Source organism: Pseudochaenichthys georgianus, chromosome 21, assembly GCF_902827115.2.
Source record: "Pseudochaenichthys georgianus chromosome 21, fPseGeo1.2, whole genome shotgun sequence".
NCBI classification, from domain to species: Eukaryota; Metazoa; Chordata; class Actinopteri; order Perciformes; family Channichthyidae; genus Pseudochaenichthys; species Pseudochaenichthys georgianus.
Window position 1 is genome coordinate 17,171,919 of NC_047523.1, and position 14,202 is coordinate 17,186,120.

Below are 14,202 nucleotides of genomic sequence, written 5' to 3' on the forward strand. Positions count from 1 at the left end.
GCTTGTGTACTTAAAGATACAAAGACACGTTTAAGTTTGCTCAGGTAGTATTGAAAGATATGTTCTGCTCACAGTACACAGAGGATTTGGGTTTTCTTTATATACATTTCTTTGATTTAAGAATACACTCAAACGATTAATATTATGAAATTGGGCAGTAAAGAAGAACAAACTTCCCTAATTGAGCCCTTTTCAGTGTTAAGAGGATAAAGGGAAACCCTATTTTAATGGTGATAGCTTTAGGAACATTTAATAACATCACAGTTGGAAAGGTCAACCAGCAAACATGAATTGCAAAAATCGTTTATAAATGTGCTATATAAATAAAACTTGATTTGATTTGATTTGAAACATGCCTAATAATTACATTTCATATCTCAGGCAGAAGTTGATCCAGTTGATAAACCTGATAGGATTATTAGCAACAAGAGAATAGTGTGTTCCTTATAAATAAAATGTAAAGTGTTCTAAAACATAACTCTTATTTCTGTTCTCAGTACATCTGATATAACAGACTCTGAAACAGAGATATTGTGGACACAAACTAACTGTGTGAACATTATGATCAGTCATTCTGACATTCAAAGCTTGGGGTGTTGTTAGGCAACTATAAACTAAGCTATGCTCACAAAAAAGGTGTAACATCCTGTTCTACTCCTCAGGAAAGTGTTCAGTCAAATACATGTCAGACACTGGGAAGTTATGAAAGAGAACTTCATTCTCAGTTATACACCCTTGTATCGGAGTGATGATGTGGTTGATTGTGGCACTGTGAAAGAGAACTGCTCTTGCAGTCAATACTAGGTAACATCAAAGTGTTTGCGACAAAAGCAGTGATTTTCCACCTCTGACAAATAGCACAAACTAAAAGTACTCTGTGTGGTCAGAGAGAGAACAAAATAGCTGATGCCTCCCACTGTGAAGAGACTTTGTCAGCGTCAAAATGTAGCTTTAAATGTAATATCTATATGGATTCCAGTCTGACCACAGCCTCTATATTTTTGGAGAGTGTTCCTACAAACAAATGAAAAAAGTCTACAGATGATAAGGGTGCAATACTAAAAGATTTGGATAAAACTTTCACCAACAAAGAAAAGAAAGCTTTGTATTCATATGGAGGTGCGGATATGGATACTGACAAATATAGGACAATTCTTTTAATCTTTGATGTTAAACACATTTTCTTACACATATAGCATATTACACTTCCATCAATTGTATACTATATAATGCATCTGATGTTCAGTCTGATGAAAATAATTGTCAGTCATGTTTAAATGATATGTTTGCAACCTACTGCACCGTCTCTTTTGTTGCTGTACTTACTTGAGGAAGTGGATTTTGCGCTGTTGAATATGAATGCTTATTTTGTTGAAGGCTTTGAATCAAGCTCTGACTTTCTAATTTCATAACGTTTTCTAATATTAAAAAGAACATGCGTGACATAGCGATCCATGCTGTGTTCACAACTGCAGAATGTGTAGCTTCAATTGAAAAGGCGAATTAAATAGCAATTTCATTTAAAAAAAAAAAAAGCTAGATTAATGTGTGATTTATTAAACCCAATAACAATTTGTGACATGCTAATTTAGTTTTTGACCTTTTGTGTTCATTTTTTTAACAAGGAGTGATGAATCAGAAAAACAAATGAATGAAGTCAATTTGCCGATATGATGTTTTGTATCTCTGCCAGTCATTTTGCCACATGCTATGAAAGGGATCATTTCATTAATTCCCTCTAATTGGAATTAAATTGATGTAATAATGAGATCCTACTGCTTCCCTAAATTGCTTTTGACAACTCGCTGAAACAGTTTTTGTTTTTTTTGCACAAGTGAAATCTGTTGTTAACACTGTGTTCCCACGACAACACACTTCGAAGCAGTTGCATTTTGCTTAAGGGAGCAATATATCAAACTGCTGAATTGTTTCATAGTTCATCAGAGCACATCATTGAGTTTATTCGTCTTGGCTTTGCGATGTTAATGGGGGCTCACGGTGTAACTAACATCATTACGCTCATATGAGCTTTTCGTCCAACACGGCTCAGGGGACGAGAAATCTAAAATCGTTAATACTTTTATTAACATAGATGTTTTGCACATTGGAACATTTTGTTATGTGTGTCCTTTGGCTTGATTTTAGACATTAGGTAAGATATGCACATAAACATGAAGATGTGCAGTAATGAGAACACGGCCATTATTGACACAGTGGGAAACACATTGAGTGTGTTCAACCACATGCAGTCATTGTGTTCGGTAGACACTGATAAATAGTTCCATAGCAAATACTAGCATCCTTTTGTCTTAAAGGTCACCTATTGTGCAAAATCTGCTTTTTCATGTTTTTTATACATAAATATGTATAAGTATGTTAAGAGTATGTTAAGAGATTCGGCAACAATCAGATGTACCCACTTTGTGACATCACAACTGCTTTTAGTGTTGGGCAACCATTAGCCACTAAAAGGTAATCCTGCCTGCCTTATCACCAGAATCTCCTCCTCGAGCACCATTGGGTTTCTTTTAACCAAATACTTTGCAGATGTATTATTGTTTGCCTTTTACAGGTACAACAAAGACATAGTTCAGAGAAAGCCTCATAACAAGTTCTAGGAGACGCACTGGAATGCAGCAGCCATTACAACACAGCAGACTGATAAATAATGAGCAAGACCTGTGGCATCATGGGAAGGGAGCTCTATTAAAATACTGCACCACGTCATTCCATGCTACCTGCTCCTCAGAAGAAAGGGGCATTATTGTACCTCTACTCCTGTAAGGCATACGATCTTAATTCACAGGTATATAAAAAGCTCACAACTAACTGACAGCAGAGGGACAATGACTACAATTTGAGTGGCTAAGACTCTGAGGTAACGTTAAACAACACTTCTATTTTATAATCGTCATGAGTTGGGTTACCCTGTAGTTAACGTCAGCCATTTTGTATGCTTTACACTACACATTGCACATTCAAGAGATCACATTTGAAATACTTAAGGTTTAAAATGTGTTTGGTTACATCAGCCTTTCTTAACAATTAACATTCCATTTGTGGAGATATAATAAAAAGGAAGAACATGAAAAGTAACTACACACAGTATGAGGCCAAACAAAAATAGATAATAGATACTAGTGACTCAACCACAGCCGCAAATCTTGGGTATTGAACTTGTAAAATGACCATAGCCCATTCAACTTGTTCCATGTTCATGAATTGAAGTGGACCTTTACCATAAATGTGCACTTGTGAATAAGAAATACATTGAGTATGTGCAAATGGCTACCCTGCCTTTTTCTTTTGTACATGCCTGTTAATATTATTTCTTACTTTTGAATACATCTTTACAGAGCAGCATGTTGCATTAATCTGAATGAACATGCCTCAGTTGTAATTAATAGTTTGAGCTATGATGTGTGGACTCAGGCTATTTGTTGACAACCTCAAAGACACTTGAAACGCTTTGAACAGTAGAGACATGTTGTTTCTGTCAGAAGAGGCTACACAAGATCACTTGAAGCTAAGAAGACATCATCATGATATATAATATTTTTAATTGGGCACACTAGACACTAGAACTCACTAGGTATTCATTTCAAAAAGGGGCATTTGTGTCCCTTATTCCCACATTCCTCCGCACTGTGTGAAAATACATCCTCAATTGAGTCAAAGCTCACAAAAGCAAACAAATCTTATATGGGTTACACCCAAACATGGACATGAAAGCGCTACAATTTGAAGATATGAGGAGCAATTCACAACTGAGCTTAAAGACCTTTGGTGTCAACTACAAGCTGAGTGTACTGCCCTTGCGGTGTATGATGGCACTCTTCATGATAACCACTCTTTCCTCAGCATGACCACCTTTGCTCGGTGTTGCTGTGTTCATGCTGTTCCAGGATATGTGTCCCTGATTTATGGAGGTGTGATTGGGAGTGATTTGGCTGCCAGGGGAGCTGGCTACACACGCGCTAGTTCATCTCTTAAGCTCTGAATAATCACTCCCTCAGTCTGTCAGCATCAGCATCTGTCAGCCCCTCAGGAGGCACCAGTCACCCACCGCTCCTTCATTCCTGACGCACTTAAGAGGTCGTGCCTACCCCCTCGAGAGGGCTCCGGTATCCCCGGGGGGGCCCTGCTATATTTACTATTCCATTTGCATCCAGGATGTAAGAGGAAACCCTAATTGGCAAGAGGCTGAGCAGACTTCTTTATAACACAGGAAAAGAGAAGAATTAAAGTTAGCCGGTGTAGCGTGACAGAAAATGTCTTCTCTATTTCAGCAGTTGGAACCTTAAGTTGGACAAATGATGGCAAAGCTGTACGACAATAGCACAACAAAAGCAATCTCCATCGTGCCCCGAAACCAGACAGACGGAGACAAAGCAAACAGCGAAGGAGTAAAGTGTCTCTTAAACAGCAGCGCTACATCAAGAGAAAACAGCACTCGCCACCGCTACATCTGTTGCTTCTCTGGTTGCTTTAGTTACATTTGGTAGAAGCATCAGGTCAGTAAAGTCCACAATTTCTCTCACACACCTGCTCAGTTTACTCACCATTCATCTTTAACTTCCCTGCCCGAGTTAAGTTTGACTGTTTGGTTACGTGCGTCCTTTGTCAAAAAAACGTTTTAATTAAATGATACCTATGCCTTTGCGCCTCATTATGCACGGAGCCGTCCCTCATGCGACACTTCCATCAGTTGTAATTTATGAGCGGCGAGGTGCATTCTCAATTACAAGCTGCATATATGCAGAAATTCATCAGATATCAACAGGCAGTCAATCCATCTCCACAACGCTGAATTAGCTCCTTATAGCCAAGTGTTTATGGAACAGGAAATGTGAGAAAGGAAGTTCAAAATCATCGCCCAGGGACAATTCACAAACAAATTAAGTGACAAAAAACTCATCACCTGCAGCCAAATATAAAGTTATGGGGAAAGAAATGTGCCACTGGGAGAGTTTTGACCTTCCTGCTTGAATATAAATCGTATATTTCCATAAAGATGCTCAATAAGTGAAGGCATTATGGTATTTGTGTTTTGGCTTGACAATGGGATGCTTATTGCAGCTTGCATTATCCAGAGGAAACGCATCGAATGCAGATTCAATATCCCACATTAATGAATTTGGTACCTCGGGGCTGCAATACCATACACGTGGCCCCAAAGGGATTCTGTTATAATTCAACATTCAGCCCTACAGCATCAGTGCTACCTACTTGAATGCCTAATCACTAACTGAATGGCCACAGTTTAAATACAAAAGGACGCTAACACATGTAGTGCCCATTACATGATGGAATGACCACTCAGTAACTAACCAAATACAGGCTGAAATGCAATCCCCTCTTCAGCCAAGCAACATTATTTTAAAATTGCCTAAGTGCACCAACGACCATCGTTCCCTTACAAAAAAATATTGATTAGTGGTGCCCGAGATATCATGTGTGATAAATATACCCACAGACTGATCCAGAGTCTTCTGGCTGATTTCAGTGGTGGGAGCCAGTTTCACACTCACAAAGAATGATGCAGGATCGACAAGCTCCTCTGGCTCTGATTTATCTCAAATCCATAACGCGGTAAATCATGAAGAGGGTCATTTTAATGCCAGCATGAAGACTTGTAAGTGAATAATCAATCATCTTTAGTAAGTATTAGCATGATTCCTTCAGAGAGTTATCACTGTGTGGGGTATGCACTGTATTGAAATGGCACAGCAGTCAGATCACATAGCAAGGTGGAGAAATTCATAAGCTTCTTTTGATGTATTCACTTCCTGTTTGGTGGAGTTAATTCCCCCTTTCTGCTCTGGCTTAAACAAGCCACGCATGCTACGACCGGCTGCATGATTATGCCAATGGAAACTGTCATTTTGAATAATACTGTAGTATGTTATACATTATGGTTCCTTTCGCACACTGACAGGCGCTGTGCCCCAACACACTGATGCTGGAATGCAAAACATCCGAGACTACTGTGGAGAACTTTTTAAGATTCAAACATCACAACATTGATTGATTACTGTGTTCCAGGATCAGCAAATCTACAGACCCTAAACATCACAATACAATATGATGGATGCATAGAGGTAGAAAGTGTCATTTGAGTGAGGAGTATTGACGTAGAGAGTTGATGTATGACTCAAAGGAAGATCCAGGATACGTATTACAAACAATACTAGGAGAACACATCATTTACTTATATATACAAAGGCACACATTTGCAATATTTTCTATGTAGATTGTTATGTAAATTAAAGCGCATATACTTACATTTAGAGGCACAACAGCACACTTTTACCTGAAGGGAACCCCTGGAACCTTGAAAAGCTTAATATGTATGACTGCATATGCATAGATGAAGAATAATTGTTCATTTCTTATTTTTCCTTCCACCTGATCCTTTTTCCGGATCATTGCTTGAGTCACATTTGTCTTTGTTTCTGCTCTGTATATGCTAACCTGCCCACAGCAGTGTGCTGTCAGAGTGTGTTAAATCTGTTATGCTGAAAACACACGCTCCTTTCTGTAAAAAGCTGGGTGGGTAACATTGGAGAAGCCAACAAGCTAGATTTATTAATAATTAAAGAGAAGTTCAACAAATACACAAAAACAATGTTTCTAAAAGACATTACCCACACTTGCTTTAAGGCACGATGGATCATGCACAGTTGGGTGGAGGAATATTTTAAGATAGCTGGCACAGACATTATTTTCCTGGGAAGTTTTTGTAGGGAATTATTAACATTTGAAAAGTATTTGTTGAAGATTTGCCTGTTGGTTCCGCAAAAAAATGTACTATAATGACACTTTATTTTCAAATGTAATTACTGATATGAGCAAAACACAGCTTCACTTCCCCATCAGACTCAGTGGTTATTCATTAACTTGGCGAGTACATTGTTATCATTTTGAAATGTGTAAAAACTGTTTCAGTTTGACGATTGGTAATGTCAGCACAGCAGGATATGAGTTTGTTATAGTCAAGTTCGGCAATAAATCTAATTCCAGTGATATTTTCTTTTTTAACATCTGGATAACAGGGTGTCCCTTTTTCTCTGAATAAAATCAATCTTTGGCTGTTCCATTATCTGGCCTTTGGAGACCTGGTAGTTCATCTACAAGGCAGATAGTGCATTTCCTCTAAGATCTCGTTTATACTCATAGATCCAACTTTGATTTTAGGCTGCCTCTGGGGTTTTCTCTGCCAGATCAATGTGTTTACACGTATAAATGCCTCAGCACTTCAGTACATATCAATTTAAGACATATAAACTACAGCGGGGACTGGCAGAGGTGAGCTATGCCTCTGCGGTGATCAGAATCTTTTTTCCATGTAATTGCTTGTCTCATGCGGTCTCCTCAGGTTCCTGCACCAGCATGTGTAGAGGTGACACCTAATTGGATAGGATGTCATTCACTCCTCTGTCTCTCTGTCTTCCACTGACCTGGGATTTCTCTCCCGTAAGCACAGGAGCAGAACTAATGGGCATATCTAGGTAGCAACCCGAGGAAAGACCCTGGTGTTTTGATAATGCAGGTGAAAGGGGCCTTGGGATAAAGGACAGCGATAAAGTGACAATTGTATCTCTGGCAATGCAGAAAAATCTGCTTTTTATTCTAAAGAAATCTGTTTAATGTTACTGTGCATTTCTCTGAAATGTTGTCAGGCTTTTGACCCCAATAATATATTAAGGCAAGGCAAGTATATTTGTATAGCCCCTTTCAACACAAGGCAATTCAAAGTGCTTTACAAAAATGAAAGACATTAAGAAAATGGCATTTAAAAACAGTCAAAGATAATAAAATAAACATTAAAAGAAAAAATACATTAATAAAAGTGAAGTATAATTTTAACTGCTTAAAACCACAAAAAGAAAAATGCTTATCTATGTATTTACAGAAAAGGACAATTTGACATGAAATAGACTTGAAAGGGGAAAGAAGAGACCTCTTTTAGCTGATTTGGAATTAGCTGCAGGGTAAGTAAGGGAATTAAAGGGACTGACAAAGCTATGAAGTAAGGAATACTGCTCATACGTGTTTGAGGAGACTTGGCAAAGCCTTCATTTTTGAACATGCTGATATTTCATTTGAGCACTGATTGCTGACACACCACAGAGCCTTTCTTTGAGCTGCTCTCAGATTGAGCAGTGATTCCTGAAGTGCTACTCTATGTCTGCTCAAGTGTGAGGTGAGAGCACTTCATGATGAGGCAGGTGGGTTTCATGGATTGTACCAGGACAATGTAAACCATTAAGAGCTTGTAAATAAACAACGAAAACGGTCCTTAAAAGATACTTCATGTTGTATATATAACATTGTTGTGTTTAGACAGACAAAACTTCTTGATTTAGGGCATGGAAAGCAATTAAACCAAATCAATGTGTTGTTGAAGCTGCACTAATCGATATTTTTATATAAACGATGGAGCTTCAAATGAATGCTAACATGTCTGCTGGATGTTTAAATACAGATTTGTTTGCTAGGACATTCAACAACTATATAAAGGTAAAATATGTCAAATCACATGTTACAGGTTGTTTTTCTGTGGCAAAGAAATCAATGAATAGTACTTTAAGGAAAGATTGGCAATATAATTAAGGAAAGGGACATGTACTGTTATACGAGACAAGACTCAAGCCTGGGGCTGTCAGAGTCAAAGACTTTTCATCATGACCTCCACACCCTCATGTTTCACTTTGTCACCATATCCTGCAAGTTGGTACTTTTGGATAGTGGATAGCCTCAGTACTGCACACTTCTCAAATTATATTTCAAAGCGTCTGGACAGCAGTAAACCGTACATTCAATTATAAATAAGTAAGTCTATTTGTTCAACACTGTTTACACATTTTTAGCATCTAACACTTGCTGAAAACCTTGCAAAATGTCTGTAAGATGGGATTCACTAAAGGAGACATCAGGATCCAATGTATTAACACGTAAGTATTGATCTTCCCAAACTAACAAACAATCTGCCTGTCAATGTAAATGGCAAGTCATTAATACACTGCTGTTTTTGAAAGTGTCTTTGTCCGCAGGGCATTCACGTTCCACGGTCAGTCCATGGTGCACACTTAAATCAGAGCAATTTGTTTTTCCCTTTAATCAACCACAAACTGCCCTGCAGGTGAGTTGAGGACAAATTCAATGTGGACTTCGACCAACGAGAGTCTCTCTGGCAGAAGAAGCGATTACGCAAGTCAGGCAGCCTGCAGTGTGTAACCTGCAGAGGCTAAATACTTCATCTATCCTCCATCTGTCATCTGTGTTCCCTTTGTCCCTCAGTTATTAATCCGATGCTACCTTGTTTTATAGTTATCCATGGGAGGTCAAATGAAAAATGACTGGATAATGTACAACTGCGAGCATCCCTATCAATTCTAATTTAACTTACAGCAAATAACATATAGCATATAAAAGACACCATTATTGTGAAGTCTTTTTTTCTTTCTTGATGCCAGAGACAACAAAAGCTCAGTGTTTGGCGACAATAAACCTACTTTTTTCTCCTATTATGTACCTTGTGTAACATCCCGTCATGTCTGCTAAATTGTTCATGTCATGTTAATCAGGTTCATGTTATTGTTTCACGTTTAGTTCATAGCCCAGGTTAGATTTATGTTTAGTCAAGTCTTTTTGTTCACCTGTCTAGTCCTGTCGATGCACTTCCTGTTTTATTTTGTACTTGCCTCTGGTCTCATTTCAGGTCCCTTTACTTCCTCCCTTTGTGTGTTTTCCCGCCATCGTCAGTGTCTGCCCCGCCCCTGATTGTTTCCACCTGTTCCCCCTTACCTCATGTATAAATAGTCCTGTCTCCCTTTGTCCTGTGCCAGTTCGTCTTGTGCCTTGTGCCATTTAGAGAGCCAGCTTGTCTCGCCCAGAGATTATTGTATTTTGTGACCATAGTCAAGTTTATTTAGTTTGTAAATTGCTTTGCTATGTTTTGCCTCTTAGGAGTGATGTTTTGTTTGAACTTTATACTTTTCCAAAGTAAAGACTATTTTTGAACAAACTTTCTTTTGAGTCGTGCGTTTGAGTCCAAGTGTCTGTAAGGTCCTTAACACCTTGGTTCATTGTGAAATAAAAAAATCGCCCAATAAACTCTATAAGGCAACTGTATGCATTGATAACAACATGAACACCTCAGCCAAAAACACAAAAGTCTCTGGTCTGTCTTTATCAGGAATCCAAACAAAGCCATCAGCTGCTGTTCAGCCGCAGTAGTTGTTATCACGGAGTCCATTAGAGATGTGCAGGAACCTCCGACTGCATTCCTCTGGGAGGCTTACAAGAAAGGACAGGAAACTAATGAATGGTTTGGAAGTTCTGATAGTTAGAGGTTCACCTGTTATCCATCTCCCTTCAATAACACAGAGGATACTGTGGCTGTGGTGTGCAAATAAGACAAAGTCAAATACATTGTGGAAATGTTTGAATGGCACCAACCATTTGATTATTTCTGGCTGTTCTGCTGGCCCTTTCAGTCGCTCATTTTAATTAGATATTGAGTTTAAAATATTTGTATTGCAGTTGGTGAGATATCTTTATTGACTTACTAACCATTGACCATTGACCATTGATATCAATTACACAAGGCCATATGCAGAAAGCAACACTTCAGTAATACATCAGCAGAATCTTCAACCCTAATTCAGTGTGAATGCTTTCGGTGAGCTGCTTTTCGGCAACATTCAAAAATCTATTCACTATAACGCAAAAAAAACAGACCAAAAATACACTTGAAATGTAAAAATATATTCCAAGTGCAGCAGTTGCACAGCCTGTATAAATGGCAGACCTTTAAAAATAGACGCTTATATGTTTGGTAATGTAACCGTAGCAATCAGAATCTGTCCTTCAACTGTCACACTGATGCAATGTGTACTGAGATATTGTTGAGTCAGAGAGCCTGGTACCGTCTTCCTCATTCTTGAATACACGCACAGTGAGAAAGGCTGTTATGTAATGGTGGGCACACATCAGGGAGAGGCGTGGGTGTGATGCATGGATTTTAAAGGACATTAAGCCTGCTGCAGCCCGACGCGAGAAGCAGCTGTGTGGCTTGGATGTTGTGGCTCATAACTCAAGGCAGAAATTGAGGCCAGACATTCACAGCTCTGAGCATGAATTGAAAATGCCCTACTATGCACTGTGCTACCAGATTATTCCGTGATGAAATGCAATACAATAGCCCTGCAGTAAACCCAATGTATATGAAGTGTTATATGTTCAGTTTTTGTTGAAATTGTGTCAGTTAAGTTTCCATTTTAGAGACATTTTGGAGGCTATAGTTGGTGTTGAATTGTATTGTTTTGTTATATTGTTTACAGTCTCACACAGCAACATGACTATTAGTTACATAAAGATGTGTCTTTTTCGTGTGACCTTACACATCCTGCAGAGGAATATCTGTCAGATACGAACACTCTTTGGGCTCATTTCTGTGTAACTGAAGTAAAGTCACATAATCCACATCTTGAGGTATCCAATCTCAGCTGTGTGAACATAAATCTGGCTAAAGCTACAATACTGACAGCAGCGACATTCACTTTTGTTCATGTTTCACTGTGAAGGAACAGGAAGGATAAGTCAATGTGCTGAGACTCAGCACAAGGCTCTGCTTTAACGCTGTTCGCATGGTGAGTACCACACAATAGAAGAATGCCATTGGAGCCTTTCACTCCCTATGGGATGTCCAATATCCATCTACTGATGCCCAAACTATGCAGGCGGAAGGTAAAAATAAGAAATTAACAATTATTCTTCTTCTATGCATATGCAGTCATGTATACACATATTAAGCTTTTCGAGGTACCAGTGAGCCAAGGTTATACTTCAGGTAAAAGTGTGCTGTTGTTCCCCAAAATTTAAGCATATGTGCTTTGTATTACATACAAATATAGAAATATTGCAAACGTGTGCCTGTATACATCAGTTAATTATGTGTTCTCCTAGTGTTGTTTGTAATTGATATTAGTGCATTGTCAGCTTTCCTTGGCACAATAATATTAAAACCTAAAATAAAATAAACTTATAATTCACCCATTCTATTTAGTATGCATTTGGATTGCTATATTTGTATTCAGAATGTTTTATAGCAGTGACATTCTGCTGTAGATCTTGATATTAGAGTCTAAAACATGGTTGCATTTTCCAACAAAGCTTTTCTATACCATCCCTTGTGGAGAGAAGAGTGCAGAACAAAGGTGGAGCTGAGAGGGAAGGTATTAAATGCTGAAAGAAAATTGCAGATATGTTCACAACAAGGGACATGATATGAGAAAAATACATGTTAAAATATTTCAACTATCTCTCCCGAGTTGATTCTATTTGTTAAATATTAGTAAATGGCCTCAATACTTATTTGCCATGTAGCACCTCCAGTTACACAAATCTGCAGTCTCGTGATACTCAGTCCAATCAGAGCTCTGGGGAATTGACTTGTGTAAAACAAGTAGTACAAGAGTGCTCAAAAATCAAACATATAAATATGTATTCCTGTAGCCTTGATTGATGAAGTGCAATTGACTTCTTGAAACTGAAGAGCATTTGTGTGCTCAAAATAATAAAAGGTATTCTACTGTAAGCATAAACTGAAAAAACATGTCAACAAAACTATAGGTTACTTACGTAACCCCAGGCCTCAGAGTAACATGAAGTGAGATGTCTCACTATGGGATGCGCCTCATCGCGGAGCAAACAGAAGCATCAATCTCATTACGCCAATCCTGATTGGCTGGTGATCTTGACGTCAGCGTCAGGGAATTCACCCCCTATAAGTAGCTTGCGCCACAACGCATGCGTCATTCAAAATAAGCACCTCTTCTCGCTTCACCATAGCAAGGAGGGCCGTCTGGTGAGACATCTCACTTCATGTTACTCTGAGCCTGGGGTTACGTAAGTAACCTATAGTTCTCATTCATAACACTCCATTCAATGTCTCACTATGGGATATTGTAGCTCCCGTATTGCCAGGCGAGCTTATCTCGAAAATCACCGATCAACCAGAACTTAACAGGTAGAGTCCCGACTCAACAAGGTGCCCAGCACTGCTCGGGCCACGCTTGGAGCAGAGACGTCTAGCCTGTAAAAGCGGACAAAAGTGAGCGGCGAGGACCAGCTCACTGCTGCACAGATGTCTTGGATGGAAACACCCTTGAACAAAGCCCAGGATGTAGCCAGGCCCCGAGTCGAGTGAGCCCGCAGACCCGAAGGTGCTTGCAGATTCTGACTCGTATAGGCCAAAGCAATCGCCTCCACAATCCAGTGGGAGAGCCGTTGCTTAGTAACAGGCTTGCCCTTGTGAGGGTTAGCCCAGGACACAAAGAGTTGGTCATTAAGACGAAGCTCCCTTGATCTGTCCATATATGTGCGTAAAGCACGGACTGGACACAACAGATCCTGCTGCTGCTCCCCGGAGGAAACCAGCTGCGGAGGAAATGCCTCAATGTCAATTGGGGTACACGAACCAACCACCTTTGGTGTAAAGGCAGGGTTGGGCTTCAACAACACTCTTGTTTGCCCTGGGGCGAACTGAGTGCATGAGGGATGTACAGACAGCGCATGAATATCACTGACCCGCTTGGCGGATGCCAGGGCCAGTAACAGCACTGTCTTGAGTGACAGATGTTTCATGTCAGCTCCTTCCAGGGGTTCAAATGGGGTCATTCTGAGCCCATTTAAAACCACTGCCAGGTCCCATAAGGGCACCAGCGACCTGGAGACAGGGAGGAGCCTGCGGGCTCCCTTCATAAAACGGCAGACCAAAGGATGTTGGCTAGCCGTCTTACCCTCAAAGCTCACATGGCATGGGATCCGTGGGTGAAGGATCGCCCCCCCCCCGCCTGAGACAATCTGTCCCTGCGTAGTGGGGGCTGCCATGGCTGCCCGCACAACAGCTGATATATCTCCGCCAGCCCGTACGTTGTGGGTTATGGCGGAGCCATCAGGATAAGTGTGTGGCATTGCACCTTCACTCTGGCCAGAGTTGGGGGTATCAGAGCCAGGGGTGGGAATGCGTACAGAAGACCCGGAGGTCAATTGTGTACGAGTGCGTCCACGCCTAACGGTGCGTTTAAATCGTGCATTAAAGAGAACAGCTGTCATTGAGCATTTTTTCTTTATGTGAACAGATTTAACGCGGCTCTGCCGTAACGCACCCACAGCGGACTCACGATCCTTGGA

The 14,202-nt window shown here is 40.0% G+C and overlaps 1 protein-coding gene across 1 annotated transcript in view; it reads right to left on the reverse strand.

The window, feature by feature from the left end:
* thsd7ba (thrombospondin, type I, domain containing 7Ba) overlaps nt 1–14,202 on the reverse strand; it is a 198,125-nt gene that overhangs the window by 149,993 nt on the left and 33,930 nt on the right. The gene's annotated exons all lie outside the window — the stretch shown is intronic.